Source organism: Rattus rattus, chromosome 2 (genome assembly GCF_011064425.1).
Source record: "Rattus rattus isolate New Zealand chromosome 2, Rrattus_CSIRO_v1, whole genome shotgun sequence".
NCBI classification, from domain to species: Eukaryota; Metazoa; Chordata; class Mammalia; order Rodentia; family Muridae; genus Rattus; species Rattus rattus.
The window spans coordinates 18,552,228-18,567,842 of NC_046155.1; the positions used below are offsets into that span (position 1 = coordinate 18,552,228).

Sequence of the window (15,615 nt, forward strand, 5' to 3'; positions counted from 1 at the left end):
CCCATTCTGGAGTGTGGTTGATATACCTGGCCACTCAATCTAGTAAAACCGACTTCCCTTCTCCCAGCAGCTATGAAATGTGAATCGCTTCTCACATGCGGTCTTCGTGTTCACTGCCCCCCTTGCTCTATCTACGATTTTGTCTGGCTTAAGGTTGTGCAGGTCTTCTGCCTATATCCCAGTCTCCGTGAGTTCATACGTGAGTAGTTCTTCTATGTCTAGAAAGCGTTGTGTCCTTGATGTCTTCCACCATCTCTATCTCTTATGATCCTTCTGCCTCCTCAACCAAAGAGGCCTTTGAACTTTGAGGAAAGAAGTGTGGTAAAGACATTCAATTCAGGGCTGAGGGCCCCAAAGTCTCTCACTCTCGGTGGATTGTCCAGTTGTGGGTCTATATGTTAATTACCATCAGAAAAGAGGAAACTTCTCTGATGAAAACTGACTGACACACAAATTTATGGGGATAACAACACAGAAATATCATTAGTAACCATTTTATTGCTATGTTCACTTAGCAGAATTATAGCAGTAAGTTTTCTTCTAGAGCCCATTGCCTATCTAACCTCGGGTTCTTGACTTCATTACAGTGTAGGTATGGGTTCCACTCATGGAGAGGGCCTTAAAAACCGTATTTAAAAGTGGTTGGTTACTCCCATAAATTAATGCCACTACTGCACCTGTAGATATACAGGCAAGACAGCTACTGTAGCATAGAGATTCATAGTTGGGTGATATTAACAGTTACTTTTTGTTCTCTGCGGATAGTGCATATAGCACTGAGCAGCCCAACAAATGCTAGCCAGTAGGAATGAATCTTCTAGTTGAGTAACAGCACATTTTCAGTGACATAGCTATGTGATGTCTTCAGCAACAGGGCCCTACTATCAGATTGCGAAGGGTAACATTGCTTTGGCAATAACCTGTAATATTTTAGGGTGTCTATGGTACCCATTAACCCAACAACTCAAAAAGATACGACCCCTTCCTATTACTAGAGGGTTTCTATTTGGCAGCATATGCTGTCCAGGTTTTATATGGTCTCCTTCACTGTATGGTAATTCCACTTAAAATTCTTTTGTGTGTGTATATATGTATATATGTGTGGTCACTGGGATGAGAAAAGTTCACCTGTTTAAATTCTTCGTCCCCAGTTAGTGGAACTGTTTGGGAAAATTTGCTTACAACGTCAGATGTGAGTTTTCAGATGCTGCTCCTCCATCATGGCCTCTAGTCATCTGGAACCATAAAAATCAATTAAACGCTTTTTTTATAAGTGCCTTGGTCATGGTGTTTGATCACAGCAGTAGAAAAGTATCTAATACAATCTGTATGTATATTTATCTATATATTTATTTATATTTTTAATTTTCCCAAATTAATATTTGTTGCCTTAATAGTAAGAAAAAAATCAATGACTGTTGCGGTATAATTTTAAAAGGGCATGACTGGTTTCCACTTGTCACCACTCCATGCTGGGCCCCTGGTACTCTCGGCCCTGGGTGGTTACTCCCTGGCATTAGTTCTGGCACCACAGGGCCATATAGAATTAACCTTAATTTATCTCAGCAGCAGCTAGCTTCAGTAAGGCACCAGGCCATGTTAACCTAGCTATCTTCTGGCCCCAGTGGTTTCTCCGCTCACATTGCTAGTCACCCTGGCCAGCCCTGGTCACCTGGGAACTCTGGTCCCAGCTACCTGGTAATATCAAGACTCAACAAACTAACCCTGCAACCAGATTTATATGTTAAATACTCAATGTACAATACAGCCACACTATTAACTTGCTACCAATTGATAAGGATTTAAGCCACCCACCTAGATAAGATAAATTTGTCTACAGAAATCCATCCAAGCTACCTTGGCAATTTAGAACCACTCAGAACTGGGTTGTCCTTCTCAGTCGCCATTTTGATTCTTCTTCCTCCTTCTCTCTCTCCCTACAAAAACTTTGTCCCCGCCTTATACTTTTACTGTCCAATCATGACCTTGATCTAACTTGGTGCCAGCCCTCACCTACATAATGACATCAACCTATAAATGGCAATTTATTGTTTTGTTTTTAGTTTTTAAAACGAACACATATCCTCTCACTGAGCTGAAATGTCTACTTCTTCAGCTGTCAAGTCCACAGGTATTTAAGCTCTTTTCCCAAAGTTGTAATTTTTTATTAAAATTTCCTTTACAAAATGGTTCTGTTGCTTTTCAAAGGAATACTTTGAAGCTATTTTTCCACTTCCAATTTTTTCTGGAGTTTCCTATATGCAGATCACCATGTAAACACAGAGTTGCATGGAGCTACACAGCCTATTTTTAATACAAGCTTGCTTCTCCTTCTCTCTAATCACTATTCTTTTTTCCTTTCCATATATATAGATAGATCTTAGTCTATCACTGTGGTTTGTTTATAGTTCTTGTTCACATAATTTTAGACAAAGAATGGAGATACACATGGGTTTACACATGGCATCCTTAAATACATGGAAGGAAGAGAGTATTGACTGAAAATCTTGGGGGTGATAAAGAGATCGAAGGAGAAAAGGAGTGTGTGTTAAGAAGTTGCCCTTTCAAAGCTCTTTCAAAGCTTCCACTTACAATTTGCTTGAAATAAGGTACAATTTTTGTCAGACTACTGCTTCTGTGAATTTATACTTAAGTATCTGGCCTCACAGTGCTTCTGTTATATAAGATTCCATCTATGGCAAGTGAGAGGAACAACACACTGACCACATTAATGATATTAGATGATACTAATAATACTAATGATATTAAAATCCCTGAAAATGAAAAAAAAAATAAAGCCAAATGTGTGTGCATAGAAACCCATTGTCTACCGCAAGTCTTTAATGGTGTCTTTCTAGATACTTCATCACATTGTGAACATGGGATCGTATACTTGACAAACCTGTCTCTAGTTGTGGTGTGGCTCAGCTCTAACACTCACATTTAATCCAAGAGTGTTTCAGGATATATTAGAGAGTAGAAGAAGGAAGTGAGGAGGGTGGATAGAGAGACTCACAGGAAGTAGAAAGGAGGGACATTTAATTGCAAGGCTTTTAAGACTGTGGAAAAAGAGAGGTTTTTTTTTCCTTCTATGACACTGGTTGAGAAGGAAGGTCATCTTAAAATCAACTTAAAAGGGGATGTTTATCTCTGTGTCTATCTACTTGCATGAGGACAAACAATCCAGCTGACTAGTCACAAGACAAAGCATAGGAACTTCAGTGTACACCCTTGGCCTGGCCCTGGGCTTTCAGTCACAAGAAGAGTCCAATGAGGATAGAAAATCTTATCTATATTATATTTAAAATTGTGAGTCCCTACATGTCTGGGCTCCCTAAAGAACAGAGCTGATAGAATGAAACAAACAAACAAACACAGTTTGTGTGTGTTTGTGTGTGTGTGTGTGTGTGTGTGTGTGTGTGTGTGTGTGTAGAATTTATTAGAATCACTTACAAGTCTAGCTAGTCCAAATGATTGTTTCATGATAGATTATTAGACTATGTCTAAGAATCCAATAGTCCACAAGGCTAGACATCTCAGTTGATCTTCAATATATGTGGGGATCCCAAAGAGGTAGGCTTTTATCATTAAAAAATGCCTTAGCAGCAAGATATATGAACTTGATAGAGAGAATGAAGATAAACAGAGAAAAAGCAAATGCTTTGTTTTTCATGCCCCTATATATAGGCTGCCCTAAGCCCAGATTTAGGTTTGGTCTTTCAACTTCAAATGATCTGATCAAAAATTCCTCACAAGTGTGCCCAGCTGATTGGGTTTTTGGTCAACTCTTTATGTAGCCAAAGTTGGGTGGCCCCATAGTAAGTCATGAAATCAGTTCCTCAATTTGAGAAGCAGATAAATATGTTACATAAATTCTTGAGTCTACATATCAGAAACCAAACTCAATCCTTTGAGTAAAACTGAAGATATACGTCTTAATATCTATCCACAGTCACAGTCAGCCATGTTGGAAAAGTTGATTTTTTACTGAGGAAGGAGAGAAATAACACTGGTAGAGAAGTCAAAGACTGAGAATCTTAGCTGTGTTCATGTTCTTGCTTCCACCTTTCCTCCTGTCACCTTCAGATTCCCTAGAGTATGGTTGCTCTAAGGTGAGAATCTCTGCCACCTGTGTCCCAGACTTAGTTAACACGAACAGCAAGCTTCTCTCTTCCAATAATGGCAGGATGTAAAGAATGAAACATAGGAAGCAGAGGGTGAATATTATCTTCCCAACTTTGTCTCCTGATCAGTTAACTGAGGCCACTGTGAACCTTCTGTTTTAGACTGGCTTACAGAAACAAGAATCTCAAATACATCAGATAAAATTTTGTCAAAGAAATGCTTTCTGTTACATATTTGGCTTAATGCCACTGGAATTCATCTTGAAAGAATAAAAATTGTAACATATGTGCTCAGAAGATGGATCTATCTGTAGGTAAGAGTGCTTGCTGCCCAGGTGTGAGGGCCTGGGTTTCAACTCCTAAACTCAAATTTTAAAAGAAAAAAATCTAGGCCTGGCAATGTCATTTGAGGAGAAGAGACAGAGGGTATATGGGGCTTATTGGCATCAATCTAGCCCCAGGTTAGAAGAGAGACCCTGGTTGAGGAAATTAAACAGGCAGTGATAGAGTAGGACAACTAATGTCCTCTGCTCTCACACATATGTATGTACACTATAGTGATGTACATCACACTCCCACACATATGCACAGATTTTAAAATGGAGCTAATATAGTCAAGATGCTAAAAAGATCATAAAACTAAGCACATACCCACACATTTACCTACTTCCTTTCTGCAGAGGAACAGGCTTCTGAAGGAAGACTGTTGTCAATGGTGCTGCTTGGATTTGAAAATACGGAGTTATCTGTATTTATATTACTGGTCATCATTTTTAAATGTTTAAATAAAATGTTTTACAACTTTCAGAAAACTTGTCAGAATACCAGTCTGTCTCAGAATGAAAATGAAAAAATTTTTAAAGACACATCTTGCCTTCTTTCTAAAAGAGTAGCAACTACTTCATCCCTAGCCAGAAAAATTAATTCAAGCATGCATGCGATCCACAGACAGGATTGTGTATTACAAGGAGTTTATTTGCATGAAGCTGGGTACTGCTTAGTCTACAAATCTGCAGGTGAGCATGTGGGGGAGGAAAGCAAGGGTACTCAGAGGCTCACAGACTGTTAAGTCTACAAAGCAGACGGAGTCGCAGATGATGGGAATTCATCTTCCATTTCACTCAGCTTTTCCACTAATATAAAGGAGCCCACAGACAGGAGGGCACTTCAGTTTTTTTTTTAAATTCTCTATTTAAAAACTCGTATCACTTAAGCACACCCTGTCTATGACACATGAAACTAACAGTCACTTATAGATGTGTCCTTTCAAAGTCAGGCCCTCACCACATCAGGAAGTCTGGTTCTCATTTGCTCCCCGGGCTTATGTAGTATTCCTCACTAGATCACATCCTTTGGCTATGCAAAGGATGGCAGACACAAGCTGAAAGTACCAGGCACAAATGTTTCAGGGGTCATCCTTAACCAAGGAAACAGGAGAGCAGATGGAGAACTCCAAATTCTTTGTCTTCTGGATAACATACAGAAGCCCACCCCATCCATCTTTAAGGGGAGAAATCCCTGCCTACTCTACATAGTGTTTCCCAAGATCTCCTCTAAAGACAAGGCTTGCACTCGACCCCTTGTCCAGTACCTGCTTTGGATACAACTTGGAGACAATCTCCAAGCAGGATGTTTCAACTCTATATCACTCCTACCCTCCCTCTATCCCCGTCCTAATGTCACGGAAACAGTTTTTCTCTTTAATTCATTTTGTTTTTAAAGGGACTCTTTATTTACATTGAGAGAAAAAATGGGACCATTTATGTTTTCACTCTTTTCTACTCAAGGACTTCACATTGATGTGAATATGGCAGTCATGTTTTTAAAACAGCTAGGAATGCTTTTGTTTTGGTTAGTTGGTAGGTTCGTTTGTGGGTGAAATGGGTTGGTTTGTGAGTTGGTTGGTTGGTTGGTTGGTTTGGTTGGTTTGGTTGGTTTGATTTTTCTGTTTTAGAGATAAGGTCTCACTCTGTAGTCAGTGCTGCCCTAACATTCACTGTGCAGCTCAACCTGGCCTCAAATTTACACCCTCCTGCTTCAGCTCTCCCAAGTGCTGGAATTATATGTGTGAGCTACAGTACCCAGCAATGGTACCATTGATGGACTTTTAGGACAAAGTCTTGGGCTTGTCCCCAACAGGGCAATGGTAGACCACCACTCCCAATTTGCCAACCAAACACAGAAATAATAGTGAAAAGCAAAGAAAGAAGACTTAACTGAACGTGCCGTGGTAGGAAGAAGACCAGATAAGGAATTCCAGTTACCCAACTTCCTGCTGACATGAGCTTTAAGTTTAGGCAGAGAACGAACTGGAGAAGGGACGGTGCTATATATCAATAAGCAGTTATAGTCAAGGCATGGTCTAGTTGATCATGGTCACATCTTAAAGGTGATTCAAAGAGGTCCTTGTTTCTTGCAGGAATAATCTAGTCCCCATAATATGATCACTCCTACTTCACAGTGCAGCCTCACTATCAAAAATACTTGTCCACATTTGAGGAATACTTTTACCTAGGGCACCTAAGCATGGTGACTATGTTTAGAGTAATGATTCTTACCTTTGTCTTTAGCCTTAAAAAGAAATACGAAATAAGTATCACCTGTTTATAGATAGATATGCAAGGCTAGAAAGATTGCCCAATGAATAAATGCACATGCCATACAAGCAGAAAAGCCTGAGTTAGAATCCCCCATATCCACATAACCAAGGAACAATGAAGACCCTATCTCAAGATGAAAAGTGAACTACAGAAAACCACGACCAAAAAGAATACAGAGTTGTGAAGCCTAGTCCTTATGGATGCACTTACAAAACACCCTCACATGTAAGGTTCAAGGAATATTGCAGAAGAGGAAATTGAATGATTGTGAGAGCCAGAGGGTCAGGAATACTGCTGTCAGATTGTGTCTCCTATAATGTCAGAAGCCACACCCACAAAGTCTCACCAACATGATTGTCTAAGCATGAGCTGAACAAGGACAACAGGAGCATGCCAAAGTAGATAAGGGAAAGTTCGGAAGGCCTCATACTATACAAAGAACTATGGGCAGCTAAGAAATCTGAAGAGTGAGAGAAATAATCTTTTCCAGAAAAGAGCACATCATTTGGTTATCCAATACCAAATGCCCAGTCCTGAAAAAATGCATATGAATAACATAATACATACTTAGCAGATTATATTTAAGAACATATATATATATATGTGTGTATATATATATAGTTACATGCATATGAAAACAACTAATAAAAAGAGTCCATAAAGTTGAAAAGAAGAACAAGGAGGGATATTTGGGAAGGTTTACAGGGGGAGGGGTAAATAATATCATTGTATTATAATCTCAAAAATAAAAACAATAAAAAAGATGTAAGGTGAGGACAGCATCCAAGATTGTCACCTGACTTCCACACACATGTCACAGTATGTGCCAATTTCATGCCACACACACAGGAGATTAACATTCTTACTCAGAGCTAAACAAGAGGCTGATTTTGAATGGAAAGAAGACGTGGAAAAATGAAGGCAGAGATACCAGCCTTTTACCCTATTTCTAGTTACCTCAGTGAGGAGTAAGTGTGCTCTCAGCAAAAGTATTTTCCCCATAACTATATAAAGACTCCCTAATTACATCTATAAAGCTGAGCAAAGGCATTCACAGACCCAGATGCTCAATCAGCTCCTATAGTAGACCTGAGTACATGAGTCACAAAACTCAGGCCTCTTCCATCATAAAAAGTTGGACTCCATTAAATTGAACCTTAGCGTCCAAGTGGAGCATTTAAGCTCCAGATCCAAACCTGAATTCAAATGCCCACACATAGCAAGTCACATCACTGTCGAGCCTTACCTTGACTTCATCACATCAGGCACCCCTGTCCTGAGAGATGATCCATAGTCGTGGTAGCCCAAGGAGAGATCAAGCTTGAATGACACTTGCCATTTGACAGTTGCCATCTCTAGACCTGAGTCAGTCCAGGGTCATGCTTATGCCTAATTATTATTTATGATGCAATGAGATCTTGGCTTTGAGAACCTAGTTTTAATATATTTCATATCTAATATAAGTACATAAGAGAGGCCCATATCTCTGAGAACTTTCCGCTGTCTAACTTGTCTTTAAACAATGGGCAGTTTTGTTTCTTGCCATCAGAAACCTGCATCACACTGGACTTTCTGGTAGAAAATAGGTCTATATTATAATCTATATGAATTTATAATTTAATTCAGTCAATAAGCATTTTTTCTGTATCAGATGTTAGTCTGTTGTACTGTGGACTCGCAAGTGAGCACATGAGGAAAAGGACTCAGAGATCATGTCTGGATCGGAGGTACATCTCAGCTAACAGGAACAAGGAGAAGACTTTCTGTGCTCTTCAGCATGAGCTAAGATTCACTTGGCACATATATGTAAGTTCTGGTTCCTCCTCTCCCCACCCCTCCAGAGCCAGACTCTGGAGGTTTCCAGGAAGGAAATTGGAATGGTTACAAAGTAATCCAACACAATTAAAGGTGAATCTGATTACACTGAAGAAAACTATTTAAGAAGCTTCCCAGGACATGGTTTACAGACTGTATACCTGGACAGTTTCCCTAGGGGCTAGATTTTCTGTTCTGATTCTCAGAAGATGAGCAATTACCATTCTCGTTGTGTGTACCACATGAATTAGAGACTGAAATGTATGAAGGTTAAAAGAGAAGCATTAGTTGAGCTTATACTGTAGGGAGAAACCAAATGCTAGATTCCTAGAGGAGTCTAAAATATTTCTTGAAATTAAAGTGTAATTAGATCATTTGCCTCTTTCCTTTCTTCCTCCCAACCTTCTCTTGCTTCATCTCAAATCCATGACCTCTTTTTTTCATTTACTATTGTCACATATATGTGTATGTGCTAAATGTTTACATACAGCCTTCTTGGTCTTTTAGTGTTACTTGTATGGATATGATTTCAGGGCTGACCACTTGGTATTACGTATCCAATTAGGATGAGCATACCTGGAGAAAGATTATTTCTCCCATTTTCAGATTTCTTAGTTGCCCATAACTTTTTGTCTAAGAATGGGGCCCATAAGATTTCACCATTCTATGTTCACATGTATGATGGTTTTGTGCATTTTCAGGTCTCATTTGGGGGGGCCATATTGATGAGATTTCATGGATGAAGCTTCCCCATCATTGACAGAAGTATACATATTGTCACAACATATTTCTAATCCTCTAACTCTTAGAATCTTTCCACTCTCTCTTCCATGATGTTCCTTTAGCTCTAGAATTGTGTTGTAGATGTCATCAACTGAGGCTGGACACCTGGTGTTCAGTTGTTCTCTGTATCTAGACTGGTTATGGCTATCTGTAATGGTCACCATCTGCTGTAAAGACAAGTTTCTTTGATGAGAGATGAGAGCTCCCCTTACCTGTGGGTATGAGCATTAATGAAGTTAGGAATTATACTGGTTCAGGAAAGTGGTGGTAGTCGGTTCTGTCTAAGATACATGACCTCATTAGTCCCAGGTACTTGGCTAGATTTCCAATAGCAGATAAGATTTCCCTCCCATGTAGTGGGCCTTAAGCCCAATTACAGAACTGTTGGTTACCCCTAAAGTCTAAGTGAGTGCCACTATTGCATCCTCGAGAATATCTTGACTTGCTGTTCCTTGTTGTGATCCATATGCATCACAGCAGGGTAGGACTATTGGTTGCTCCTCTCCTTTAGCAGTTTGCATAGCACTTTGGTACTATTAAGGCTAGTCCTCAGGGAGGAGGTGTTCATGTCAGATCCAACTCGACCCTCTAGGTTCTGTGTCTGAAGTGCATGGTGTCTTCAGCAACTTGCCTTCCACCTCTGGGAGGCAACCAAGGGCAATAGCAATAGCCTATATTGTCTGGGGAGTCTCTGGGATTCCCCTAACTGATAACCAAAAAGGATGTCTCATGCTAGGGGTTTTTGTTACATAGTCTATGGTTCTTGGAGGTTGCACAGGCATTTAAATTATATATGTGTACTTACATATATGTATACATATAGAGCTATATTATTACATGTAATTTTATCTCACTAAATAATAACATAATTCCTGTGACTTTTTCAGACATCTTTAGTGCTATTTTTCCTCCTCCCCCCTTTTCCTCTGTATTGACTGCCTTCCTCTGTCCCCAGTTAAAGCTTCCATTTTTCTCATTTCCTTCTACAAAAATATTCAACAATAAATATATGAAGACCTGTTGTTTGCTATTTGGATGAGTTCCCAGAATGTTTACCTATACCTCTGCACATGAAGTTAAGTATCTGTATCATCATTTCCTGTTTTATAGTTACTCTTGAAAGATGACTATTGGGATTTATGCTAGTCACTGTGCCTATTTCTGTCACCGCAATACTTACTTAATAGATGGTAAATCTTGTAAGATAATTAAATAAATGAGAAAATACATAAATGAACAAGTGAATATATATCAAATATATCTTGAGTCTGCTTTCTTTCTTCCTTATCTAGCAAGTAATGGCTCTTTCTCTCTGAGACAGCTAATATTAATAGAAAGAAAGGTGTCACCGAATGGAAAGTCAGCCAGATGTTGGCAGCTGCTTTGGAGAAGTGCAGAGTGCTCCTTGCTATATGGCTTCCTTAATAGTAAGACCTAAACTTTGGCTATGTTTCAAATCAAATCTGGAAAAGAGTCATTAAAAGAAACGTTGCATGTAAAATGGCTTACTGCTAGTCGCTCCAGCAGCTGACTTATGTAAAGTTTGCATATTGCACCCTAATTCCTTGGCAAAAGTCCTTTATCTTCAGTTCATCCCCCATTGAAATGAAGACCATTGATGAAGATGGCAGGGAAAGGCACCACTGTTTACTTAGGTACCATTGCCCTCTGCTGGCCAGAATGAGAAGCTGACCTGTGAATGGAACTTTTAGTTATTTGCAATCTGATCAAATGTAGCTCTAAAACTAGCTTAATTAGTTTAGGATGTTGTTGTTGTTATTGTTGTTGTTGTTGTTGTTACAGTTGCTACAGTTGTTACAGTCGTTGCTGCTGCTCTTGTGTCCTAATGTTCCAGTATGACTTAACACAGCACTGTAATATTTTGATCGTTGTGGATTTCTTTGCATGTTGTTTTGAATTGACGAGTAGTAATTCTACCTATTTATGAGGTACAATGTGGTATTTTAGCACTTGAATATGTAATGTAGCCATCAAATCAAGTGATTAGTAGTATATCATGTAATACACTTATCAAGTTTTTGTGATGAGAGCGTTCAAAAGTCCTTTGAAATATTCAGGCAAAGGTATTCACTCTCATCATCCTATGTGCAGTAGAACATCACCAACTACTTTTCTGATCTAACTTGCCTTTGAATGATTGATTAATCTCTGGCTATTGTGCTTCTCCTAACTCCACTACTCATCATCGACACTTTTATAACACTCTTACACATCACATAAAATAATTCCAGATCCCACCAATGAGTTACCTATGAATTACATGAAAGACACTGGACTAAGGTCTTAAGAGGATTAAATGAGATAAGCAGAGCACATTGCCCTCCGAGATCAGCAGTTTGTGAAGAGTGGGAGTATTTCAGAAGTGTGTAAATACTATTCAAAACATTAACTCTTGGAGGGTCAAGTTTATTAGAAAAAGAACCAAATAAGGACATTTGTAATCTGGATAGAAGATGTGGGAATCTGGTCACAGGGGTTGGCAGGACATCTTCTAAATCGTGAAAGGATTAAACATTATGAACTAGAATTAGGAAGGAGGAGTGGAGAAGACAATTGGGAAATGTGAAAGGTGTAAGAAAAGGTGTACAGGGTGTTATGTCTGTGTGTGTGTGTGTGTGTGTGTGTGTGTGTGGGGAGAGAGAGAGAGAGAGAGAGAGAGAGAGAGAGAGAGAGAGAGAGAGAGAATGTGTGTGGGTATAGGAGTATGACTGGGGAGGGGGATAAAAAGGTGGGAGGGGAAAAGGGAGAAGAGGGGAAGAGAGGGAGAGGGAAAGAGAGACAGAAAGAGAAGGGGAGGGGAAGAGAGAGGTGAGAGGGAAAAGAGAGGAAAGAGAAAAGGAATGTTCTAGATTATCTATAACACAGGGCTCATATAAGAACAAAGGGACCTAGTAAAGCAAACACAAACGCAGGCACAAGGGCTCTCTCATGCTGAGCAGAAAGCTCTGTACTCATCTTTCCTACTGGAAGGGACCAAGAAACATGAAGATGACATGAGCATTGACAATAAGTACGCTTTCTCGGGAAGAGAAAGAGTGATTGGCAAGTTGGGCAAAGATTCGGATGCAAGCCAGAAGAGCACCTATGTTTAAGGGATGAGAAGAACAAAAACGAAAAGAATCTTAGTGACAATTAGGAATGTGACAGAACAACAAATGAAAAACAGGATAGTGGTTGCAGGGGTGTGGGGGACACAGGATGACGCATGTGCAATGGTAGTGGGACACTGATTCAGAGATGTCAAAGAGCCCAAGGGAAATGGAAGCACAGCAGCAAGAGAAATAAAGTGAGTACACGTTTGTGCTCTTCTAAGACATTGCAATTGTTTGGTAGCTGTGAATAGCAGGACAGTTCACTGCTAGACGACCTAAAGAGATACTTTATTGGTGTAATACTATTTTTTTAATTAGGCAGGAGCCTGGTTTGAAATGAAGCTACATTTTAACATTGTGTATTTTGTTGAAATTAGGTTTTAATGGAAATGATATGAATCTCTGGGTTTTCAAAACTATTAGTTTTACTGGAGTTACTTGAGAGTAAGTATAAATGCAGTGCGACAGCAAATGTTTCCCAGAAATGTTATCTGTATATTATAGCACCGGTTTTTTCTTACTGTGGTTTAAGAGCAATTGGGTTCTGTACATTATTATAATCCCAAATTTATGTTGATCCAAACTCTTTGTTTGAGCCTACTGTTAAAACAAAGACGTCTCTGAATTATAGTAGATTTCAGAGTTGCTAATACTCGTCCCTACTTTCTTCTCTGACAGTAACCAGCCCAAGTCCAAGGCGAAGAGCCCTCAGTCAGCAGCTCACAAGATACCTGCCTAAGAGGTTTAGTCCTCTCCCGCCACCCAGACCCACATGTCTCAGAAGATCCCTCCAAATCTCAGAACACAGCCCATCAAGATGGCTTACCTTCTCCTTGTCCCACTGACCTGCTTCTTGGACACCTTACACAGGAGGAGGGCCAGTTCACAGAACCATGACTTCCCCAAACTGACTTTTCTAGTTCTTGATTTCAAAAGCAACAAATTTAAGATTCAGTTTTGGTTTTGGTTTGCTTTGTTTGTTGTAATTTTCTTTCATTATCAGCTCTCTGCCGATTTGTCTCCATCATACAAAGGTGAATCTCAAGCTACATTAGACAGACATTGACATTAAAAAACCGATTGGTGAAAATTTTAGTTGGTAGGTCCAATCATCATCTTGCCACTTAAGCAAAAAGAAAAGTGGAAGCAGAAGAGGAAAGAAGGAGAAAAGAGGAGGAAGCAGCCAGCCAATCACCCACATCTCACATCAGAACACAACTTTTCAAATTCATTATTGATAGAATATGTCCACAGTTCTTATCTATCTTAAAGATTTGTTTGTTTGTTTGTTTGTTATAAGTACACTGTAGCTGTCTTCAGACACACCAGAAGAGGGCAATCAGTGCTCTTAACCACTGAGCCATCTCTCCAACCCTTCAGCTAGCTTTATTTAATTTCATCTAGCAAAGTTTTTCTAACTATATTAGTCAATTAGGAAAAACCTTGCTCAATGAAATTTTAAAATTTCTTAATTAATTATAGTCGAATAAATTGACTTTTTCCCAACCAGTTATATGAAAATAATTTTCACCAAAAAAAACAAATTTAAAAAGTAATAGCAATCCTTGAAAATCTCTGAATGTGGTTTTAGTTTTAATCCACTCATTTGACATCACAGATTTGATTGGAATCTCTTCTGCATGACTCAATCATTATAGTTTGGAGCTTTATTAAAGGTGGATAATATCCTAAAAAAGAAAAGAATATCTCTGATCTAATTCTTCTTCATTGTATCCTTTTATGGATCTGTAAAGGAAATTAATATGGAAATTCTGATAATCCATGTGTGCCCATGCTCCCCTCTAATCATGCTGCATATCCCAGAGTCCCTCACATTCACTCAAGTTACCTGGGAGACTCTTTAAACAAATTGTGACAAGTATGACGAAAGCAAGAGCCCATGGATCCTGAACACTCTAATTAAGCATGGTTAGAAAAGGAAGGCTGGGTAGTTTTACATACGCAGAGAAATAAATGCCTTCAAGTTCTTGTTTCCAACTCAGATGTGACATTCTCCTGACAGCATACAGGTCATGGCCATGCAGAATGCTGGCTAACATCAGCAAGTTTTTTGTAGATGCCACCAATTGCTTTCAAAGCCAACAAACTCTCCTAGCTTCTCTTGCTTGAAGTTTATCTAGGATACGTACGTGAGGTACGGGGCAGAAGCTCTTCTCAAAGTACCATCCCCAGGGTGACAGCAACACCTGGAATCAACCTGACTCAAGTATAGGACAGACCACGTCTTTAACCATGTGTGTTTTAGCAGTCCCTGTGGATGGGCCTGATACACAAATTACTTTCCTAGAGTTGTTATATGATACTTTCAGAAAGCTTCAAAGGACCAAAATCTGTTCTCTCATAGTTCTGGGGTTGGAAGTCTCGAATCAAGGTGTTGAAGGGGCTTCCTCCCATCTAGCATTCTTTATTCCTTGCCTTTTCCTAGGCCTGGTGGCTGGTTATACATGATTGGAACCATATATCTGTTCTGTCTTCACATAGCTTGCCCTTGTGTGTGGCTTTCTTATCGTCTGGCTCTTATGAGGACACATGGCATTGCACCTATGGTCCAGCTGCTAATTCAGAGTGATAATACTTTGACATACTTAGCAAGTTTACATCCTATTCTATATTTTATGAAGAATAAGAAGACAGATGTTTAAAGATGCTAAACACCAAGAAAGAATATGTACACAGGGATACAGATGTGACACTTTCCATGACCTTGTATCCCATAAATATAAATAATTATTACATTGGATTTCACAAGAAAGACAATATTTTTTAAAAAAAATTTACACCTATGACTTACAACAAGGCTCAGCAGGTGAAGGCATCAAGCTTAACAACTTGAGTTCAATCTCCAGAACTCCGTGAAAGGTAGAAGGTGAAAATTGACTCACCAAAGTTGTTCTATGACTTCTGCATGTACATCTTGGCAAATCTTATATACACCGCACACATGTGCGTACACACACACACACACACACACACACACACACACACACACATTTTATAATAAAGTTAAAACAACAATCAAAAAAAAAAAGGACCTTACCTATAATGAAGTCCTATGGGCCATATCTTCATGAGATGCAGCAGTTTGGATGTTGTGTTTCCCTAAAGTGCAAATGTTAAAGCCATACAGCCTGGACTGATGTAATTGAGAGAGAGTAGACT

General features: G+C 39.3%; 1 pseudogene; it reads left to right on the forward strand.

Moving 5' to 3' along the window:
• Positions 1-15,615, forward strand: part of LOC116892239 — a 106,113-nt pseudogene that overhangs the window by 82,367 nt on the left and 8,131 nt on the right.